The sequence below is a fragment of the Felis catus genome, chromosome C2, assembly GCF_018350175.1.
Source record: "Felis catus isolate Fca126 chromosome C2, F.catus_Fca126_mat1.0, whole genome shotgun sequence".
Lineage (NCBI taxonomy): Eukaryota > Metazoa > Chordata > Mammalia > Carnivora > Felidae > Felis > Felis catus.
In genome coordinates, this window is record NC_058376.1 from 111,219,710 (window position 1) to 111,244,062 (window position 24,353).

Sequence of the window (24,353 nt, forward strand, 5' to 3'; positions counted from 1 at the left end):
TAATGACCTGGGACTCCACTGAGGTATGAAGGAATAAAAGATTTTTCTTTTGTTGGGACAAAATGGTACGAATATATTCTGCTTCTGTAGTTTTAGCAGATATTAGAATTTTTTGGTCTTTTTTTTTGGCGTTTGTTTCTCTGTTCCTATGTTCTTGTTTCTAATTTGTTGACTTCCTACAACTGGAATTTTCCACTTTGAAAATTTTATCTCTTCTTTAAAGTGCTTTGGCTTTATGATAACTTTAGCAATGGCATTCACCACTCAAAGATACTTGGTTTAATTCCATGTTGGTTGCTGGTTTCTAAATGGTGGAAGATGTGTGAAATCTCACCTCTAAATTAGTCACAAGGGAATAAATTATTCTTTTACAGTGAGTAATTTAAAATTGCTTTATTGTCTTATTTTTTTTATTTTTTTAATTTACATCCAAATTAGTTGGCATATAGTGCAACAATGATTTCAGGGGTAGATTCCTTAGTGCCCCTTACCCACTTAGCCCCCCCTCCCACACCCCCTCCAGTAACCCTCTGTTTTTATATTATTTTTTACCCTTCCCTTATGTTCATCTGTTTTGTCTCTTAAAGTCCTCATATGAGTGAGGTCATATGATATTTGTCTTTGTCTAATTTCACTTAGCATACTCACTGTAACTTAAAATTGTTTTAATGTTTATTCATTTTTGAGAGACAGAGAAAGCCAGGGCATGAGTGGGGGAGGGGTAGCCAGAGAGAGAGACACAGATTCTGAGGCAGGCTCCAGGCTCTGAGCTATCAGCACAGAGCCTGACATGGGGCTTAAACTCACGGACCACGAGATCATGACCAAGGTCGAAGTCGGACACTCAGCCGACTGAGCCATATTTGAAACTCAACATGCCGAAATTTAAGTCCCAAGAATAAAAATACAACTATTTATGAGAGATATTGGGTTAGAATATCCCAGAGAGAAATATAATCTCATTTCCAGGCTATGAAGACAGGTGTAAGACTACAGTGGGTACCATCCACACACTCATTTACATTCCTTTTCTGTAAGGCTTTGCCTGTTATTCTGAATCTAGTATTGAATATATATCACATTATAATCAGGAACCATAATATCCATGGTAATTTATACATGATTGAATTCTAAATGTTAAAAAGGATTCTGAACAGATTAATCTGAACAATACATTTAATTTAAAAATCCGTAATCAGGCTTTATAGTTTCTTTTAGTTTCTGGTTCTTATTTTTCTCACTTGCATAACCTTGGTCTGGACTGTGTCCTTTCACAGAATGTGTTGAGAAAAGCAGCATAAGAATCCTAATGGTTGAGGTTTCCAAACTGTCTCCATAGATGCAAACCTCTGTGAGGAGAAATGTAGACTCTGTGAAGAAAAACAAATTTAATCCAAACCTTGAGCTGAGAGCAATACCCTGAAGTTAGTCTGACAAATTATGCAACAGGGGGGACACAGCTCCTTTGTATTTCTAGTTGACTCTTAAGATTCCATCCTTCTCTTACTTATGTGTTTATTACAACATTTATCATTTTCACTCTTATTCTTTTCGACTTTATTGTAAAATAAAATTTTTAAAATAAACTTCTCCCTTATATGCAATCTTTTCTCCAAAGAGAAGAGAGCTCTGAAAAGATTTCTTTAGGAAAAAGTATGTTCAGAATGGTACTTTTAACTGTATCATTAATCTTCCCCAAAGTTCTGTGAATTGAATAATAGGCAGGTGGGAACTGAAGCAAGGAAAAAAGTGTCATTTTCCTTCTTTTCATTTCCCTTTAACAGTGTGCATGGTATCTAGAGAGGGAAATGACTAAACATCTTCACTTTTATACTTTTTTCCCAAAAGGTATCAAACAGTAACTTTGTCTTAGACAAAACTGCTCAAAACATAGAAGTAAAAACCAAAACCAAAGATAGACCAGTACCTAAATACCTTAGCTATCTAGAGAATCAGATATCTGGCAAAACACTAGTTGAGATGATAGTAGAGAAACATGTAGCATATAAAAAAAATCTTCTGACTTAAGCTAATGCATTGTAATTGAGAGAGACCTCACTTTTTATTTTTCAATTGATTATATATTAAGAATATAAATAAACCTTCTTCTGTCATAAAAGTCTTCAATATTTTCTCCTGACTGTTACTTAATTTAATTTTTTTAATTATAGAAATTTCATAGTTATACTACCCATTTATTATCCATTTTCAAAGCTACCCATTTTTTAACTTGGTGTTTTCTGCTTTGAGTGTGATGGTCAGAATGGCTAATCCCTCACCAATATTATATAACTACTCTTCTAAATATATTCTTCTTTCTTTTATGAGCTTATTTTTTTACATTTAATTTTTAAATTTATTTTAATACATAGTAGGATGGAGGGATCCCACATTTCTCATATACTAGGAACACTCCCCTACCAAAAAAATATTTTTAGAGAATGTTACGTCCTCTTGGTTGGAGTCTTAAGATTAACTTTTGTAGAGTGAATTAGGTTAAAGAGTTTGTGATAGATTGGTAATCTTCCTTTTAAAATTAGGCAGATTTTCCCTATTACAATGTTACTGTTTTTCTGAATTTAAGAATTTATTTTCTTAAATATCTAGTAGATAACCAGGAATTAAGCACTGAGGATAACTGGATTATAGAGCTGCAGTATCTACCCTCAAGCTCATGGTCTACTTGGGGTAGGTCTGAATGTAAGCAGATCCCTCCTGAGCACTGTATTAAAGGCTGTACCATTAGGCTCTGCCTAAATGACCTTTGTAGCAGCGAGGGTTCCCAGAGGAGGCGATATTTGAGCTGTGTCTTGGAGGATGAATAGGGATTCACCAAGAAGACAGAAGCAGAGGGCATTTCAGGTTGAGGGAACAGCAACTGGCAAGATGCACATGTGAAGCATGCCAACACATTGAAAAAATTATGAGAAGTTTGCTACAATTCAAATAAATGTGCCAGAAAAGATACCGTGCTTGGAAAAATCAATCTTGTGGCTGTATAGAGGAAGTACGGGATGAGAAGAGAAAGTAGAGGTTATTGGTTAAGTTATTTTAATAGCTCAGGTGAAATATGATTGTCTGAAATTAAGTCATAGCAATAAAAATGAGGAAGGAAATAGAATAGAGAAGTACTTGGAAAGTAGACTCCCCGGTTTTTTGTTCGGTAAACCGAGTAGTCATACAAAAGCCAGGATATAAGTTAAAGGAGGCAACTTTGGGAGATCACTTACCTCTGCAGATACTGAGTTTCAGTCACCCAAAGACCATCCAGTCAACTGTTGGTAGTTGGTATCTGAAATACAAAAGAGCTGTCTGAGGTGAAATTAAATCTTTGGGAGTTATGAATTTATAAATTGAGAATCGTAAACTCAAACGTCTACAGGTCATGGTTGCTGCCTAGGCAAGGGAAGTGAGTGAAGTGGATAATAATGAATGGGGGGGACTGTCATGAGCTGGAGAGAGCATGTCCATCTGAGGGGGGCAGCTGTTACTCTGCTCCAATAGATCGTTGATGTGGGACTGTGGGGTCAGTGCCGCCAGTTTTTTTAATCTTTTAAGAGAAAACAGAAACTTGGATTTTATTATAAGCTCTAACTAGCTTAAGATTTTTAAAAATCACTTTTTGAGCCAAAACAAATTAGTTGGCTGGTCACACCAAGTCCATGGACACTTCTGTTGTAGACGGTATTGCAAATTATAAACCTAAATAAAATTCCTAAGAAAAAAATGTAGTCTAAAGTGAGAAAAGGAGAATCTCAGATTGCAACTCAAAAAACTTGAGGTTGAAGAGATAGCCTTGTACAGGTACTGTACAATGTAACTCATATTTTTCGTGGTGGGAGAGTAAAAGTAACATTTTATTTTGAGACATAAAGATGTGTGCCATGAGAAATTCAGGATTATCAACTTCAGGTAAGCCTTCAATTGTGGCAGTCTTCCTACCTTTCATTAACTCACTCTCATCTATCACCCCTTCATTTCAAATCTCCTCCATTGCCTAACCCTCACCTCCAACCCCGGATATCCTATTTTAGTTGGTGACTGCATGACTCCACTCACGCTTTATGTAGGAAATAGAAACTATCAGAAACTTCCCATACCCTTGATATGAAACACATGATCTTATCTTCTGCTGCTCTCTCCTGTCATTCTCCGTCCAGCTCCTCAGAAGTCTGACACTCTCCAAGACTTGTCTCTGAATCTATTCAGACACTGTCTCAGTCTATACCTAGATTTATGTATGTTCAGGCCTCTTTCATTAACAAGACTGAGGAACAAAACAACCACTCCTAACCCCACAAGTTTCTCTGGCTCATTCTGTTATCTTTCTTCCCTTTTCAGTCCAACTTTTTGAAAGAACCATATACACACCCTGTCTCCAGTTCCTGTCCCCCACTCACTCCTTAGCCTATCTGATCTAGCTTCTGTTTCAAAACCCTACCAGACTCTCTCTTGCTAAGGTCAGCAGCTACTAAACCTACTGAAGGTTTCAGTCCTCACCTCTCTGTCCTCTTCATGTCATTTGACCCTGTGCCACTCCACTCTTTGTGACCTACAATTCCCCGGACTCTCCTGGGCTTCCTCTACTCCTTCTTTAGATCATGTCTCATTCTTCACTTCCCTTGGGAACCCTGCCTTTACTGGTTTAAATCTCACTATTATATGCTCTTTGAGGGCAATAAAACTCTCCTTTGTAACAATTTTTCACTGTGAAATTTTATATTTGTGTGCTTTCCCTGCTCATAAGCTCAAGAAAGGCAGGAAGCATTGCTGGGCTTTCTCATCTTGACAGTGCACTCTCCCTGGTCGAAGGCCTGACCCAAGTAACTAGTTGAAGACCTGGGGTTAATAATTGTCTGTCTAGTAGATGAATTACTAACTGAAAATGAATGAGCTGAAAGCCTGGAACCACAAATAATAGAGGCTGCCTCACTTGCCTAGTATGTGAGGAAACAATTGGAAGACGGGTTCGTTTCAAGTTATTTCATATTTGGATAATTTCCATGTTAAATTTTTGTTCAACATACACCAAACATATATTTCAGGAATTTATCTCAGCAGAGTTGTTCTAATCTATTTAATTTTTCAATCATTTTTATTTTTAGTTTTTATTCTTCAGCCCAAATTTGATATTTAATACAACCTCTAGGTAGTATGATATAAAAATAAGTAAGACTTTCTCTGCTCTTAAAGGCATAATTTTTCCTCTTTCTCTATTTAATATTAACAGTTAAATTAAAAGTAACATTTAAATGCTCATTTATTTAAATAGCTGCATATGCAGAGAAAGTAAGTATAATAATGCTGAACAACAAGCAGAAATCGTAAAAAGCCAATTGAAATAATATTAAAAACCTTTTACTCTACCAAAAATACTTTTATATCATAAATACATCCACGTAAAGAGACTATATCTAGAGAAGTATATAAAGTATCTATATTTAGAGATTGGCTAAGAGTGAAAACTTAGAGTATGAGGAATGGACTAAATATTATTGCTTATGATCATGAAATATATTCTTTCAATGGTCAGCTGGAGCACTTGTCATTAGCCAAGGTGAACTAGGCCAAGTCTTCAATACTAACTGAGTGTTGGACTGAGCACTGAGAGGAGGAGGAGATCAAAGGACACATAGGTTTCTACATGTGTTGACTAGGGAGAATGAACAGAATTATTTCTAGAAGTTTTCAGTTTGGGCCGCCAATGTGTAACTAAATAAAAACATATTGAAAATAGTCCTCTAGTAGGAATTAGGGAGTTCTTGCTTATAAATATCATTTTGGTAGTGACTGATACATCAGTGATGGGTGAAGGTCAGGGATCAGTCAACAGTGTTGGATGTCATGGAGGGGTCAAGCTGCATTGAAGATGAAAAAGTCCTTTGAATTTTCCAATTAAATACATATGAGAGTCTAGTATATGGATTTGGAGTTACAAAACAGAATTTTTCTGGAACCGAATATGTCAAATTCAGTCTATATCAGGACAGCCTGTGTACAAATTCCAGTTTTGTCATCTTTGATAGATGACATCAGTCAAATTAGTTTACCTCTCAAAGTCTCAAGAGTTTCTCATCTGCACAGTAGAGATAACAATACCTGCCTTCCAATGTTTGGGAAAGAATTAAATAAGATAGTTAGTACAATGTCTTTCACATAGTAAGTGCCAAACATATAGCATTGACAATGAAGAAGACAACCATCTCTGTTTATGGAAGGGTCAGGACAAATACAAAAGAAGGAAGGAGATTTTGAATCAACATAGGGATGAGATTTGAAAGACCGAGTTGTCTAGATGGAGGGGAGTATGATAGTATGTAATGAGTTTCCCATTACTGGAAGAAAGGAATAAACAATCATTTGACAGGAAGTTGACAGTCTTGAGGCATTTGAGGAGTTTGACAGGGTTGAGGCATGATACACAGGTTAACATTCTAGTTTTATGATTATATTAGCTCCCCTCAGGAATAGGAGATAGACGTGTGGGGTATGTAATTTTGGGAAGAGGGGAAAAGAGACAACTTTCTTATAAGATTAATAGAAAATATGATATATTATCACAGCAAAAAAAACAATACCCCCAACTGGACAATGACAATTTCCTGGTCAAATGCAGAGTGGTAGCTATTATACACAAACACTTCCCCAGGCGTTTCTCTGCCCACTCATTGATTTTATGAACAACAGCCTCATTTCTTTTACTGTGAGGTCAAATATTTAGGAGAATAAATAATTTACTCTTCAGAAAAGGTTGGGAGCTCTGATTTATGGGAATGACAGTATATGTCATTTTCTACAAAAAGCTGAATTGTGAAAACAGAGCATTTGGTGAGTGACGGGTAGTAGTGTTACTGAAGAATTATTCAATTAAGAAAATAATTACCTATAGAAATTTTTAAAGGGAAACTCCAAAATTATTTCACTTTACTCTCAATGTTTGAAGTCCACACAGGACGAAGTAAATGCTAATGCAGCCATTTCTGAAGACTGTTCTCATTGTTTTTAGAGCAGTGGTCATGAGTGACTAGAGCCATCCCCATTTGGTCTGGTGACAATACCTCTTTATTCTTGGGATCGCTGGCTACAACTAACAGTGAAAATTCAGGCTATAAGTCTAAATGATATTCACAATCCTAGACTATTACCAGCTCAAAAACCTGAGGGATTCTAAATATTAAGATAAGATTTAGCATGTCATTATTCTTCGCAGGAAAGCATTTCAGATAAATGTTTCTAGTCCCCAGATCTTGGAGAGGTAGAGGATTCTTTGTGCAATAATCCCTCAGAGGAAAAACCTTGAAGGAGCCCTATTTTTCCTTACAATGTATGAAACTTGAGTGTATGAAATGGTCGTTATACACACATCAGCTCTAAATTCTCCAGGGGAAGAACTCTTCCAGCTGTAAACATACTGAAGAGAACAGTTCTGGATCTGATTTCCTACCAGGCTAGTAGACTTAGAAAATGTATTTACAGTTCACTCACAATACATCCTGAGTGCACCATTACATATATAGGTCTCCAAGGACAATACTCCATACGTTCTGAATGGGAAATAAAATCATCAGGATTACAGTCTTCTAAGACAATCTTAAATCACACAATGTATCTTGAGTGGTAACTATGAGAAGTGCATCAAACTAACTCCCATTCATGTAGGGATAAAGAGTAGAGACAGGTTCCTTTTATCTGGGCAATGTAAATAAGGCTATGTAGCAACATGTTAGTAACTTGGCATTCTTAGATTTAATAGTCACTGTTCTACAAAATGGTGTGTGATATTATTAGACTACTGACTGGAAATATTTTATAATTCTATGGAGGCATAAATTGGACTTGAACATGCTGCAAGGCTAGAAAGTTTGGATTAACTAGTGAATGAGTGGATGAGTCTGACTATTCAGTATCCACACATGGTTTCCCTCCCTCTCTGTTTTCATCTTATTTTTACTTCCCTTCCCCTATGTTCATCTGTTTTGTTTCTTAAATTTCACATATAAGTGAAATCATATGATATTTGTCTTTCTAGCTTGATTTATTCCACTTGGCATCCATGCTGTTGCAAATGGCAATATTACATTCCTTTTGATCACTGGGTAATATTCTTTTATATATATATTCCAAATCTTTATCCATCCATCAGTCAATGGACATTTGGACTCTTTCCACAATTTGACTATTGTTGACAGTGCTGCTATAAATAATGGGGTGCTTGTGCCCCTTTGAATCACCATTTTTGTATCCTTTGGATAAATACCTAGTAGTGCAATTGCTTGGTTGTAGGGTAGTTCTATTTTTATTTTTGTGAGGAACCTCCATACTCTTTTACAGAGTAGCTGCGCATCATGGATTCCCACCAGCAGTGCAGAAGGATTTCCCTTTCTTTGCATCCTTGCCAACATCTGTTATTTCCTGAGTTGTTAATTTTCACCATTCTGACAGGTGTGAGTTGGTATTTCATTGTAGTTTTGATTTCTATTTCTCTGATGATGAGTGATGTTGAGCAATTTTTCATGTCTGTTAGCCACCTGCATGTCTTCTTTGAAAAATTGCTTATTAATGTCTTCTCATTTCTTTACTGTATTGTCCTTTGAGTGAGTTGAGTTTGATAAGTTCTTTATGGATTTTGGGTAGTAACCCTTAATCAGATATGCCATTTGTGAGTATCTTCTCCCATTCTGTTGGTTGCTTTTTAGTTTTGATGATTGTTTCCGTTGCTGTGAGAAGCTTTTTATCTTGATGAAGTTCCACTGGTTCATTTTTGCTTTTATTTCCCTTGTCTCCAGGCACCTGTCTAGTAAGAAGTGGCTGCAGCTGAGGTCAAAGTGGTTGCTGCCTGTGTTCTCTAGGATTTTGATGGTTTCCTTGTCTTATGTTTAGGTCTTTCATACATTTTATATATTTGTAAGAGATCTTTTCTTTTTCTTTCTTTCTTTCTCTCTCTCTTTCTCTCTCTCTTTCTTTCTTTGTCTCTCTCTCTCTCTTTCTCTTTCTTTTCTTTTCTTTTCTTTTCTTTTCTTTTCTTTTCTTTTCTTTTCTTTTCTTTTCTTTCTTTTGACAGAGAGAGTGGATGGGAGAGGGGCAGAGAGGGAGAGAGAGAATCCAAAGCAGGCTCCACACTGTCAGTACAGAGCCCAATGCGGGACTAGAACTCACAAACTGTGAGATCATGGTTTCCTGTTGCACATTTAGGTCTTTCATCCATTTTGAATTTATTTTTGTGTATGAGTAAGAAAGTGATCCAGGTTCATTCTTCTGCATGTTGCTGTCCAGTTTTCCCAGTACTGTTTGCTGAAAAGACAGTATTTTTTCTAATGAATATTCTTACCCATTTTGTCAAAGATAGTTGGCCATACATTTGTGGGTCCATTTCTGGGTTCTCTATTCTGTTCCATTGATCTGTTTTGTGTCAGTACCATACTGTCTTGATGATTACAGCTTTGTAATACAGCTTAAAGACTTGAATTGTGATGCCTCCAGCTTTGGTTTTCTTTTTTAACAATACTTTGGCTATTTGGGTTCCATACAAATTTTAGGATGGTTTGTTCTAGCTCTGTGAAGAATACTGGTGTTATTTTAATAGGGATTGCACTGAATGTGTAGACTGCTTTTGGCAGCATAGACATTTTAACAATATTTGTTCTCCCAATCCATGAGCATGGAATGTTTTTTTTTTTTTTCATTTATTTGTGTCTTCTTCAGTTTCTTTGATAAGCTTCCATAGTTTTCAGTGTATGGATCTTTCATATCTTTGTTTAGGTTTATCCCTAGGTATCTTATGGTGTTTGGTGCAGTTGTAAATGGGATGAATCCCGTGATTTCTCTTTCTGCTGCTTCGTATAGAAATGCAACGAATTTATGTACATGAAAATTAAACCCTGCAACTTTGCTGAATTCATGTATCAGTACTAGCAGTTTTTTGGTGGAGTCTTTTGGGTTTTCCATGTAGAGTATCATGTAATCTGTGAAGAGTGAAGATTTGACTTCTTCTTTGCTAATTTGAATGCCTTTTATTTCTTTTTGTTGTCTGATTGCTGGGGCTAGGACTTCTAGTATTATGTTGAGCAACAGGGTGGGAGTGGACATCCCTGTTGTGTTCCTGACCTTAAGGGGAAAGCTCTCAGTATTTCCCCATTGAGGATGATATTAGCTGTGGACCTTTCATTTATGGCCTTTATGATGTTGAGGAATGTTCCTTCTATATAATTTCTTGGGGGGGGCGTGGTTTATCAAGAAAGGATGCTACATTTTGTCAAATGTTTTTTCTGCATCTATTGAGAGGATCACTGGCTTTGTTTTCCTTTTGAAATCCTTGGCTCATGGCAAGAAGCACTCTCTAGAACTTTTCCTCCTTCCTTCCATGCCCTTGAAGGTTAAGGAGTAGTAAGAGCTCTTTCTTATTCCTAGCTCAGGGCATCGTCCCTCTCTCATATGTTTTCTCACACTCTGGTAAATAGCCCCTTTATTAGAATCATCAATTGCCTAGTTTGGGTGTACATTGATTTCCTATCAGAATCCTGAAGAATACACCCAGAAATACTCACTATTCCAATTTTTCAGGTGATGACACTGAGCCTTCAAAAGAACTTATCCTGGATAATAAAGATTGCAGAAATTTCATGCTAGGTAGCCATGAGTTCAAATCCTGTATAACTTTGAGCAAATCACTTAAGCTGTATAAATTATGTAACTTCATTTTAGCTGTGTGAGTTGGGGCAAGTTAAATTCTCTGCAGGTCAGTATTCACCCATGCAAAATAACTCCAGCACATAAGATATCTGTGACTATTGTAAGTGATAATGCATTAGAAGTAATCCTCATAGTATCAAGCACAAAGTGGTTACTAAAAACTGTCAGTTTCATGTCCTAAGAAGTCCCTACAAGTCATAGTGTTTGGTAAAATTTTGGATATAGTTTGATAATTTCTGACTCAGAATCAGTAGTCTGAAGACTAAACTTTTTTGCCTTTATTATTTCTAAGTACATCTTTGTATGCACTGTTATCAAGTAAGATTCTTGTAGGCTTTCCTTTGTTGTTTTAGTCTTTGTTTTTGCAAATTTAACTATAGAATTATGCTTTCAATTCCAAGAGATTCTTTTACTTTATATTCCACAGTAGTAAATTTAGATAAATATTATGAAAACAAAATTTTCCTATTAGCTTTATAATTTAAAAATGTTCTTGGCAGCCTGGACTCCTATAGAAAGTTTGCATCAAAATGACTTTTACTAGTGATGCTAGCAAGCATCAATGCTAAATCTCCCTTTTACGGCCTTTTCCTATTGGTGTATTTGATAATTACTTATCTTACACAGAGGGACATATTTAACTCAAAGCAATTTCTAAAAGTATCTTAGAAGATGGAGAACAACCTTTCTGCACAGCATTTGATTTGACATAACTTTTCACTTTGGGGATTTTCAGTTATTATCAGAAATTGTTTATAATCCACTTGGCAATAGATGTAGCATTGGACTGCTTTATTGAATCCAACTTTTTGTCCAATACGCATATTGATTGGAATATGTTAGCTTTATGAACATTACAATTTTGTTACATTTAACATAGCTGTCACTTGGAGATCTCAAATAGTGGTGCACTGGGCCTGATCATACCAGGAAAACAAATAATAAATTGCTTATTAAAAAAAAACAGAAACATATTTTAGGCTTTCAGACTGCCAATTTAAAAAGAGAAGTTGTCTTCTTTATTTTTTTAAGTATAGTTGACACACAGTGTTACATTCATGTCAGGTGTACAACTTTGTGATTTGACAAGTTTATATTGTGCTATGTTCACCACAAGTCTAGCTATCTTCTGTCTCATTACATCACTATTACAATATCATTGACTGTATTCCTTGTGCTGTGCCTTTTATTCTTGTGATGTACTCATGCCATAACTGAAATCCTGTCATGGCAAAACTCTCCCTTCTGGCAACCATCAGTTTGTTCTCTGTATTTATAGGTCTGATTCTGGTTTTTGTTTTTGTTGTTTTTTATTCATTTGTTTTTTGTCTGATTTTACTTATGAATGGAATCAAATGGTATTTGTCTTCCTCAGTCTGACTTAATTTGTCATAATACCGTCTAGATCCATCCATGTTGTTGCAAATGGCGCATCTCATCCTTTTATATGGTATGTGCAATATTCCACTGTATGTATATGCCACATCTTCCTTATGCATTCATCTATTCATGGACACTTAGTTTGCCTCCATATCTTGTCCACTGTAAATAATGCTGCAATAAATATGAGAATACATGTATCTTTTGGAATTAGTGTTTTCATTTGTTTTGGGCAAATACCCAATAGTGGAATTATTGGGTGACATGGCAATTCTATTTTCAATTTTTTGAGAAATGCCAGTACAGTTTTCCACAGTGGTTAGATACACACCAGCAGTGCATGAACATTCCTTTTTGTCCACATCCACACCACCTTTTGTTTCTTTTTATTTTAGCCTCTCTGACAGGTATGAGGAGATACCTCATTGTAGTTTTTTTTTAATTTTTTTAACATTTATTTTTGAGAGACAGAGTGAGACAGAGCGCGAGTGGGGGAGGGGCAGAGAGAGAGAGGGGGTACACAGAATCTGAAACAGGCTCCAGGCTCTGAGCTGTCAGCACAGAGCCTGACATGGGCCTTGAACTCATGGACAATAACATAATGACCTGAGAGCCGAAGTTGGTCACCCAACCACCTGAGCCACCCAGGAGCCTCTCATTGTAGTTTTGATTTGCATTTCCCTGATGGTGACTTATGTTGAGTATCTTTCATGTGTTTGTTGGCCTCTGGATGTCTTCTTTGGAAAAATGTCTATTAAGGTCCTCTGTCCATTTTTAAATCAGATTGTTTGTTTTTCTTGGATGTTGAGTTGTATAAGTTCTTTATATTTTGGATACTAACACCTTAGCAGATCTATCATTTGCAACTATCTTCTACCATTCAGTAGGTTGTCTTTTTGTTTTGGTGATGGTTTCCTTTGCTGTACAAAAGCTGTTTGATGTAGCTTCAAAAGTTTATTTTTGTTTTTTTTTTCCCTTGCCTTAGGAAACATATCTAGAAAAATGCTTCTACAACTGATGTCAAAGAAATACTACCTCTGTTCTCTTCTAGGGTTTTTATGGTTTTGAGTCCAACATTTAAGCCTTTAATCCATTTTGAGAAATTTTTGTGTATGATGTGAGGAAGTTGCCCATTTCATTCTTTCGTAAATAGCTATCTCACTTTTTACAGCGCCATTTATTGAAAAGATTTTTTTCCCCACTGTATATTCTGGCCTCCTTTGTTATAGGTTAGTTGACCATAAAATGGTGGGTTTATTTCTGGGAACTCTACTCTGTTCTAGTGATCTTATGTGTCTATTTTTGTGCCAGTACCATAGTGTTTTTATTACTATATCTTTGTAGTATATCCTGAAATCTGATATGTAGTACCTCCAGCTTTGTTCTTTCTCAGGATTCATTTTGTTATTCAGGGTCTGATGTGACTCTACACAAATTTCAGTATTATTTGTTCTGGTTTTGTGAAAAATGCTGTTAGTATTTTGATAGGGATTACATTAAATCAGTAGATTGGGGAAATACGGGCATTTTAACACTATTAACTCTTACAACCCATGAGCATGACATATCTTGACGTGTCATCTTCAGTTTCTTTCATCAGTGTTTTATAGTTTTTGGAGTACAGAGCTTTCACCTCTTTGGTTAAGTTTATACCTAGGTATTTTATTCTTTTTGGTGCAATTGTAAATGGTGTCTTTTTAAAATTTCCCTTTAGTTATTAGTGTAAAAACACCTTACCAATTTCTAGCTATTAATTTTGTATCCTGCCACTTTACTGAATTTATTTATTATTTCTAGTAGCTTTTTGGTAATGTCTTTTAGGATTGTCTAGTTTTAGCATCATGTCTGCAGATAGTGACAGTTTAACTTCTTTACCAATATGGATGTCTCTTATTTGTCTAATTGGTGTGGCTAGGACTTTGAGTACTATGTTGAGTCAAAGTGGTGAGAGTGGACATCCATGTCTTTTCCTGATCTTAGAGGGAAAGCTTTCAGCTTTTCACCATTGAGTATGATGTTAGCTGTGGGTTTTTCTGTATATGGCCTTCATTATGCTGGGATATGTTCCCCTTAACCCACTTTGTTGAGAATTTTTATCATGAATAGTTGTTGAATCTTGTCAAATGCTTCTTCTTTTAATTAAAAAAAAACTTTAATGTTTATTTTGGAAGAAGAGAGAGAAAGAGACAGAGACAGACAGAGCGTGAGTGGGGGAGGGGCAGAGAAAGAAGGAGCACAGAATCCAAAGCTCTGAGCTGTCAGCGCAGAGCCAGGTGCCAGGCTTGAACTCACAAACTATGAGATCATGACCTGAGTGGAAGTTGGATGCTTAACCGACTGAGCCATTCAGGTACCCCTCAAATGCTTTTTTTATTTTTTGCATCTGTTGAGATGATTGTATGGTTTTTATTCTTCATTTTGTTGTTGTGGTAGATGATGTTGATAGATTACTATTAAATCACTCTTGCATCCCCAGAATAAATCCCACCTGATAGTGGTGAATGGTCTTTTTAATGTATTGTATGCAATTTTCTAATATTTTGTTGAGGATTCTTGCATTTATGTTCATCAGGGATATAGCTGTAGATTCTTTCTTTCTTCTTCTTCTTCTTCTTCTTCTTCTTCTTCTTCTTCTTCTTCTTCTTCTTCTTCTTCTTCTTTTGGTGGTATCTTTTTCTGGATTTGGCAACAGGGTAATTCTAGTCTTGTAGAATGTATTTGGAAGTTTTCCTTCCTCTTCTATTTTTTGGAATAGTTTGAGTAGAATAGGTAGTAAATCTTTCTTAAATGTCGGGTAGAATTCACCTGTGACTCCATTTGGTTCTGGATTTTTACTTCTTGGTAGTTTTTTTTTTTTTTTTCTACCAATTCAATTTTGTTGCTTGTAATCAGTCTGTTCAGATTTTCTATTTCTTTATGGTTCACTTTTGGAAGAGTATGTTTCTGGGAATTTAGCCATTTCTTCTAGGATTTCCAGTTTGTTGGTGTATAATTTTTATAGTATTATAATCCTTTGTATTTCTGTAGTATCAGTTGTTACTTCTCCTCTGTCATTTCTGATTTTATTTATTTGGATTCTTTTTTTCTTGATGACTCTGGCTAAGGGTTTGACAATTTTGTTTAAAAGAACCAGCTCTTGGTTTCACTGATTTTTTTATTATTATTTTTATTTTTAGTCATTTTTATGTCATTTATTGCTGCTCTGATCTTCATTATTTCCTTTCTTGTACTCACCTTGGCTCTGTTTGCTTTTCTTTTTCTAGTTACTTTAGGCATAAAGTTAGATTATTCACTTGAGCTTTTCCTTATTTCTTGAGATAGGACTATATCATCACACATTTCCCCTTTAGAATTGCTTTTGCTATGTCCCAAAGATTTTGGACCATTATGTTTTCATTTTCATTTGTCTCCATGTATTTAAACAATTTTTTTTTTATTGCTTCATCGACTGAATTGACTGGTTGTTTAGTGTTATGTTGTTTATCCACATATCTGTGTGTTTTCAGGTTTATCTTGTGATTTCTAGTTTCATACTGTTGTAATTGGAAAAGATTTATGGTATTATTTCAATCTTCTTAAATTTACTGGGGCTTGTTTTATGGCTAATATGTAATCTCTGGAGAATGTTCTATGTGCACTTGAAAAGTATGTATTTTATTGTTTATAGATGAAATGTTCTGTATATATTTGTTATGTCCATCTGGTCTACTGTGTCACTCAAAGACGTTTCCTTATTGATTCTGAATGGATGATACATCCATTAATATAAGTGGAGGTTAAAGTCCCTTACTATTACAGTGTTGCCATCACTTTTTTTAATTTTCATTAATATTTACTTTAGGTATTTACACATTCCAGTGTTGGGTGTATAGATGTTTATAATTGTTATATCCTACTGTTGGATTAATTTCTTTCTCATTATGTAGTATCCTTCTTTATCTCTTATTACAGTCTTTGTTTTAAAGTGTATTTTGTCTGATATAAGTATTGCTATCTTAGCTTTTTTTCCCCACTTCCATTTGCATGGTGAATATCTCTTCATCCCTTCACTTTCAGTATGTACATGTCTTTCAGTGAGTCTTGTGTAGGCAGCATATAGATGGGTCTTTTTTTTTTTTTAATCTATCACACAGATAGATTCCTAAAATCTATCACACAGATAGATTTTAATCTATCACATAGATTTAATCTATCTATATGTCTCTTTATGGATTATAGAGTCTATTTACATTCAAAGTCATCAATAAAGATGATCAATCATAGGTGTGTACTTCCTGCCATTTTAAATTTGCTTTCTCCCTGTTTTTGTAATTTTTATTTGTTTCTCTCTTCTCTTAATCTCCTTGTGATTGTAGAGTTTCTCTAGTGTTATGTTTGGCTTTCTTTTTTTTTTTTTTTTGTGAATCCATCAAAAATTTTGTGGACATTTTGGGTTTGTGGTGACCATCCACTTCATATATAACATCCTAAGTAAATAGCAGTCTATATTAATTTAATGGTCTTTTAAGTTCAAATTTATTCTGAAAAAAAAAGAAAAGAAAAAACTTTCCTTTTCCACCCCTTTCTTCCATTTTTACTTTATTCTCCATGTTTTATGTGTATATTCTCATAACTTACATATTTTTATTTATAATTTTCATATGTCTAATCATGGTCATTTCTTTTCCATTTTCAGAAGTCTCTTTATTATTTCTCATATGCTGGTTTAGTAGCGATAAACTCTTTTATCTTTTGTTTGTCTGGGAAATGCTTTATGTCTCCTTCAAATCTGAATGGTAACGTTGCCAGATAGAGCATTACTGGTTGTATATATTTTCCTTTCAGCACTTTGAGTATATATTGCCACTCCCTTCTGGCCTGAAAAGATTCTGCTAAAAAATCAACTGATAACCTTATAAGTTTTATTTTGTAAGTAACTTTTTGTTTCTCTTGCTTATTTTAAGATTCTCTTTTTATCTTTAACCTTTGATATTTTAGTTAAGTGTGATGATGTGGACCTCCTTGAGTTCATCTTGTTTGGGACACTATGATTCTTGGACTTGGATGTCCATATCCTTCTTAGTTAAGGGAAGTTTTCAGTGGTTATTCAAATAAGTTTTCTATTCCTTTCTCTCTCTTTTTCTTCTGGGACACGCATAATGTTAATGTTACCTTGGTGTTGTCTAAGAGATCTCTTAATCTGTCCACATATTTAAAAAAAAATTCTTTTGGTTGTTCATTTTGTGTGCTTTCAATTACCCTGTCTTCTAGATCACTAATACATTCTTCTGCATAATCTAATCTATTGCTGATTCTCTCTAGTGTGTTTTGTTAATATTATTTATTTATTTTGAGAGAGAGAGTGAGAGGGCATGAGCAGGGGAGGGGCAGGGGGAGAGGGAGGGAGAGTTTCCCAAGCAGGCTCCATGCTCAGTGCAGAGGCTGACTTGGGGCTCAGTCTCACAATCATGAGACCATGACCTCAGCCAAAATCAAGAATTGGAGGCTTAACCGGCTGAGCCACCCAGGCACCTCTGTCTAGTTTTTTTTCTTTTTAAATTCCAGTTATTGTATTCAACTCTGATTGCTTCTTTTAATGCTTTCTATATCTTTATTGAAGGTCTCCATGAGTTCTTCCACTTTTCATCCCAATGAGTATTTTTATGATCATTACTTTAAACTTTTGATTAAGCATATTGCTTCTATTTAATTTAGTTCTTTTATGGGTATTTTTTTCTTGTTCTTTTGGAGCATATTCCTCTGTCTCCACGTTTTGCTTGCTTTCTGTGTTTGTTTCTATGTATTAGGTAGAATGACTACTTCTCCTAAATTTGAAGGAGTAGTCTTGTGTATGATGTCCCCTATGCAGGCTAGGTGTGCTTGGTTCTTTTGCTGGTTGACTAGTGGGAGTGTGGCTGTATATGTTAGTTACTCTCTTTTAAACTGTGGCTTTTACAGAAAGAAGAAAAGAGTAAATAGTAATGTTAAAATAAAATAAAGAAAAAAGGAAAAAGGGAAAAAAAAGAAAAACAAAAGAATAAAAAAACCCAAAATAAGACAAATTTTAAAAATTAAATGAAATTCAAAAGTTTTTTAATTAAAAAAAATTAAAGTGGCTTATTCTCTGTGCCCTAGTACCACAGAAGCTGCCATGGGCTTTCAGACCCTGGGCTCACTGAAGTCACAGACTAGCTGTGATGAACCAGACCAACCCATTATGGTGTCCAGACTCCTCTGGCCTAGGCTTTTAACATTGAGTGGAAACATAAACCATGTCATTCTCCAGTCCTTCTGACTTGGATAGTGCTCCTGCAGCTTCATATACATTTGGTGGACTCATAGTGTTGTCTTATTGATAGGCTAGTTGCTCTTTTAAACCACAGCTTTATTTCTGTGCCCAAGAACAGAGGGATCTGTTCTGGGTCCCTCAGTGCTATCCTTCCCCACTGCAGTTAACAGTTGAGGGGGGGGCTTCCCTTTGTTATATGTCTCTGTCTCTCTTGCTCTTCTATGAATGGTTGTTCTGAAACTGTTCAGTCAGCCCTCAGTTTTTCAGGAGGATTTGGTCTATTAATAGGTGTAATTTAGTGTGTGCCATGAAGAGGGCTGGTCTGGTTCTATGTCACAGTCTTGGACCACACAAACTCCTAAAACTAAAGTTGCCTTTTTATATATATATATTAAAGCCTCATTGTTATGGATTTTAGAGTTGAAAAAAAGGGTGGAAAGAAAGCTATTGTTAATTGGCTCTCCACATGTGCCAGGTATTCTTCATATGTTATTTAAACATTCCAACAGTCTTGTAGCTCAGGAATTACATGGAGTTCCCTGAGGTTCAGGCAGATTGAGTATCTGACCATGAGTCACCCATCTGAGAAGTAATGGATTTGGGTCTCAGGTGTAGACTTCTCTGATTTCCAAGTCCAAGCACATTCCACCCCCATCCAATCACCAGCTCTATGTTGCCAGTGCAGCAATTCATTAGAGGATGGCTTTTTAAAAAAATTGCTAAAAACTTCACCTTACTTGATATTTAGACTATTTTCTTAGCTTCTTACTCATCTCAAGAATTCCTCTCCCCATCCAATTGTTCTGTTCTCACTTTAGGGTCTCATCATCTCTTACCTGGATTGTTGCAATACCATTGTAACTTGTCTTCTTGAGTCTAGTTTTGTGCACTCCAGTAAATTGTCCGTGTTAAAATATTAAACACAAAGACCTGGTTATTAATCCCCATTGAAAACCTTCCATGGCCCTTCATCACCAGTGAGATAAAGTCCGAATTCCTCAGTGAATATTTATTTCACAATCTAGCTCCTGACTTAAATATTCATCAATCAAGATAATTTCTTACACTGTTTGTTCCAGACATACAGAATTTCCCTAAATGCACCATCCTTTTCCATGCCCCCTAGGATGCTCATGTTTCCCTCAATCCATTCCCATCTTACCTGGGCAATGTTTATATATCTTTCAACTTTCTGCTCAAAACTTTTCCTTCCAGTGAAGTCTTCCCTGTCCTGTTTGAATTCTTTTATGCCAAAATCATTATTTCTGTTTGTAAGAGCAATATTTTGCTGAAGTTATCTCTTTGCATTTTGCCTCCTAACAGATTTTGGACTCTGCAAGTGGAGACTGTGTCTATATGTTCAATAATTATTTATACACAAATCTACTAAAACCTTGAGAGTCTAATCCCCTTTTACAAGCAAATACCTTCTCAATCCAGTACTGGTACACTACACAAACCCCACCAACAAGAATTAAGGACATTTCACTCACACGTCTCCTGTTATGAAGGAAAAAGGCAATGAGTTTTGGGAGCAACAGACATTTGGAACTGATTAAACAAACCCCAAAATTTCAGGCAACTAATGGTGTCTCTCCTTGAGCATTCAGATCTCTTGCAACATGAGTTTTCTTGTCTCGATTGACCCTATGGCAATATTGACAAACTAAGAAATGTAAATAGTAAAATGGAAAGGAAAGAAGCAAGCAATGGACATAAGCACTAGATAAGCCCTAGATAGGATAATTATATCCTCTATAATTGAAAAATAATTTTGGCATAATTAAATAGTCATTAATTCATTTCTTCAATAGAAAATTGGATTGCCTATATTTTCTAAGCAGATATAAAAATTGCATCAGAACTAACACTAGGTTCCATATGACATTGTCATACCCACAGGTGCCCCAGAGAACCCTCTGGCCACCAATCCCTCCTAACTAGTTTTCACATTTGTAGCCTCAAGCCTGTGCTAATACAGGAGCCACTAGCTACATGTGGCTATTTAAATGTAAATTTAAATTAATTAAATTATAAAAATTTTAAAAATTAAGTTCCTCTGTCACACTAATCACATTGATGTGCTCAACAGACACAAGTGGCTACTGTATTGAATGGCACAGATATAGAACATTTCCATCATTGAAGAAATGTTTACAGGAAAGTTTTGTAAGCATTTCTATTTGCCCTGGACATCCCCACTAAGCTAAGATCATTCATGAATAATTTTATGATATCATGTCCTTGCTTAGAAACTTCTGACAGGTTTTCTTACTGCACCAGAACAATGCTTGCCAAAATTTAATGTAAATTTATATTACTTGGAGATATTGTTAAAATGCAGTCTCTAACTCAATAGGGCTGAGGTAAGCCCAAGGTTCTGCATTTTATTTATTTATTTATTATTTTTTTTTAAATTTTTTTTTCAACGTTTATTTGTTTTTGGGACAGAGAGAGACAGAGCATGAATGGGGGAGGGGCAGAGAGAAAGGGAGCCACAGAATCAGAAACAGGCTCCAGGCTCTGAGCCATCAGCCCAGAGTCCGACGCGGGGCTCGAACTCACGGACCGCGAGATCGTGACCTGGCTGAAGTCGGACGCTTAACCGACTGCGCCCCCCAGGCGCCCCCCAAGGTTCTGCATTTTAATTCTCAGCTCCTGGGTAATGCCAATTGTGTTCCTTTGTCACCTGCATTTTAAAATTCTCCATTCTTTCACCAGCCCTAGCTGATGTTCATTGGCTTCTAGAATGCTTCTTTGATCCAGCAGCTAAGTTTCTCAGTAGTTCCAACTGATAACATGCTCACTCGTGCTCTCTTCCTACATTCATCCAGGCCCTTCATCTTCAGGAAAGCTCTCCCTAGTAGTTCAGGCTTGCCCAGTCACCTCTTTATGGATGGCTCTCAAAGGTCAGTGTGCAGAGGGGTTACCTCAAGGGAGCTTGATAACTACTCAAACACTACTGCAGGAGACTCCAGTCATTAGGTTTGAGATGGGCCCAAGAACCACTTATTAATGGGCGATTGATAAGGTGATTCTAATAACAGTATTTCCCTAACCAAACTGATAAATGTTGTCTTAGTATATTTATCTATATAACTGATTTTTCTACTTAAAAAAACTTACACATGGGGCCATCTGGGTGGCTCACTTAGTTGAGCTTCTGACTGAATTCCGCTCAGGTCATGATATCATAGTTCATGAGTTTATGCCCCACATTGGGCTCACTGCTGTCAGCACAGAGCCCACTTCAGATCTTCTTCCCCCCACCCCCACCCCCCGGCTCCTCCTCTGTTCATGTGTTCTCTCTCAAAAATAAAAATAAACATTGAAAATTAAAAAAAAAACTTACACATGATCTTACACTGATATACAATTGCTTATAGTGTTTTTGACTCAATCTATTTAAGTCTAAAAAATGTCTAGAGCTGTGGACTTCAAAACTGATCACTTATTGGATCCCTTGGGGGAGATTTTAAAATCCTCATGCAGAGACACTTTCCCAAAAATCCTGATTTGATTGTAAGGGGGTATGCATTCTTTTGTTTTTCAAAGCTCTGTATTAATTTCCTGGGGCTGTTGTAACAGAGTACCACACATTAAGTGATTTAAGACAGACGTTCATTCTCTCATAGTTCTGGAGATCAGAAGTCCTAAATCAAGGTGTTGGCAAGGCCAGGCTTCCTCTGAAGCCTCTAGAAAAGAATCTGTTGCATGCTTTTCTCCTAGCTTCTCCTAGTTGATGGCAGTCCTTGGCATTCCTTGGTTTATAGCTGCATCACTCTACTTTCTGCCCTTTTCCTGCATAGTCTTCTTCCCTGGGGAGACTGTTTCCAAATAAAGGTCACATTCACAGGCATCTGGAGTTAGGACTTCTACATTTCTTTTTATGGTGCAAATTCAACCTGTAAGCTCCCTAAGTTATTCTAATATGCAGCCAGGTTTTAGGAACTATAGGTCATTAAGCACACATCAGAATCACCTACGGGGCTTGATAATACAAGGATTGCTCAATCCAACCTCAAGATTTAGTAGGGCTGGGTTGGGCCCAACAATTTGCTTTTTTTGAACAAGTGTCAAAAACACTGGTGTAGGAGAAAGGGAAATGAAATAGATTTATATCTCTCCTGTCCTTAGAGAAGCATCATAGGTATCACCTGTGAGCTTAGGAGAAATGTAGAATTTTGAGCCCACCCCAGACTACTGAATCAGAGATGGCATTTTAACAAGATTCCCAAGTAATTTGTCCATTAAATTGTTACAAGCACTGTTGTATATATTAAAAATAAAATTATTCTTAAACGGATGGTTAAAGTAGCAAGGGATGGGTAAAGTAATAAATTAATGAATAATGAAGTGAGTCCTCAGTGACCTATCTCCTAGGAGACAGAAAGTAGGCCTTAGAAATCTATTGACCAGGAAGTTGTCTTACCAACCGTGAAGGGAATGGTTTGTTACCATAGTGGCTACAAGGAATCTGCCTTTTGGTTCTTCAGCAATTGAATGTTCTCTGCTTATTTGGCCTTTTCCAGGCTTTACCAAGAAGTTCCACACTCCTCCTCCCCAATGACCTCATATTAACATTTTGTGGCTTCACTATCAGCACTTTGTTATTTGTGCCAAAGTCTGAAATAGGAGGCTGGCTGGAATACAGAGAAGCACAGCACAGTGTAGATTTAGTGATGAACTGGCTCTGGGCCAAAAGGGTAGCAGGTAAGTTTCAGAGTTTCAGCTGAAAAAGAAAGAAAGTCTTTTAGAAAGCTTAGAGCCAAGTCAAAACATGCCATATATGATTTTCTTTTGGCAGATATACTGTAAAATAAGAGTAGACCAAATTCCCCAGGTAATAGTAATTGACCTATAAATGTCATTATTGATAGATTGTGTTTCTGGAAACATTGTTCTAGAGCTAAAGTGCTCATGTGAATCTCAGAAAGGAATTTAGAATCAGGTTTTGAAAGTCTTTCTTTTTTCTCTCAGCACTACTGATTTCCATTTTCCTCTTTGAGAGTTGAACTTTTTTTTCCCCCTAAGTAAGTCGTGTCCCTGAGCGATTACAGTCACTTTCTGGAAGCCCCAAGTTTTCTCAGAAAAAGTTATTTTTGAAAGGCCACTGGCTGTCATTTTTTCACGGAGTCATTTCACAGCTGCACTGACTCATTTGATAGACCAATAGAATTAATATAACGTATGCTTTTTTAATCGGCCAATCTGAGGAAGAGTTGATATTTTAATAAAATGGGAATTGTTTGGAGAGGCAGTCTGATTTCAGAGACCAATGTTGCTCATAGACTTCACTCTGCTACATGGCTTAAGGAATTTTCCTTTAATATTCTGTTGCCTCTTCTTCCCCTTCTGTAAAATTGGATTAACAAAATTATTAGTCTTTCTCCCAGATGTATATTAGATTTAAATAGAATACATGTCTAACAACCAAAAAAATTCTCATGTCTTTAGCCATGTAATACAAATACATTGTCATAATCACCATTTAATTGAAATTTTACTTCTGATATGAGCTTATAAAATCAGTTTCCATGTTCTATATTCTCAAGGCAAAAGGAATTTTTGGTCTGAAACCAGCCAGTTACACACATTAGTAACTTTAGAATAAAAAACAAAATTGGGGCCCGTGGGTGGCTCATTTGGTTAAGCGTCCGACTTCAGCTCAGATCATGATTTCATGGTTCATGGGTTCAAGCCCCGCATTGGACTCTGTGCTGCCAGCTCAGAACCAGGAGTCTGCTTCGGATTCTGTGTCTCCCCCTCTCTCTGCCCCTCCCTTACTCATGCTCTGTCTTTCTCCATCTCTCAAAAGTGAATAAACATTAAAAAGGAATAAAGAACAAAATTCACTGTAGATATCTCTTTATGTATGCACAATGAGAAATGTTACTTACCCAAACCTAGGATGAAAAATCCTCCTCATCTCTCCACATTCTCTCCTGGTAAATTGCTGAATCACTGTGTGTGGCAGCCAAGTTCACCTCTACTGGGTATGCCTCTGAGAATTGCC

At 36.2% G+C, this 24,353-nt stretch overlaps 1 long non-coding RNA gene across 1 annotated transcript; it reads right to left on the minus strand.

Annotated features, from left to right (window-relative positions):
• Positions 1 to 771: 771 nt before the first annotated feature.
• Positions 772 to 24,353, minus strand: LOC123380087. Its single transcript, XR_006585391.1, has 3 exons — positions 24,238 to 24,353; positions 3,231 to 3,292; positions 772 to 1,370 (listed from the first exon to the last, which is right to left on the minus strand). It is a non-coding gene; the product is annotated as an uncharacterized LOC123380087 (long non-coding RNA).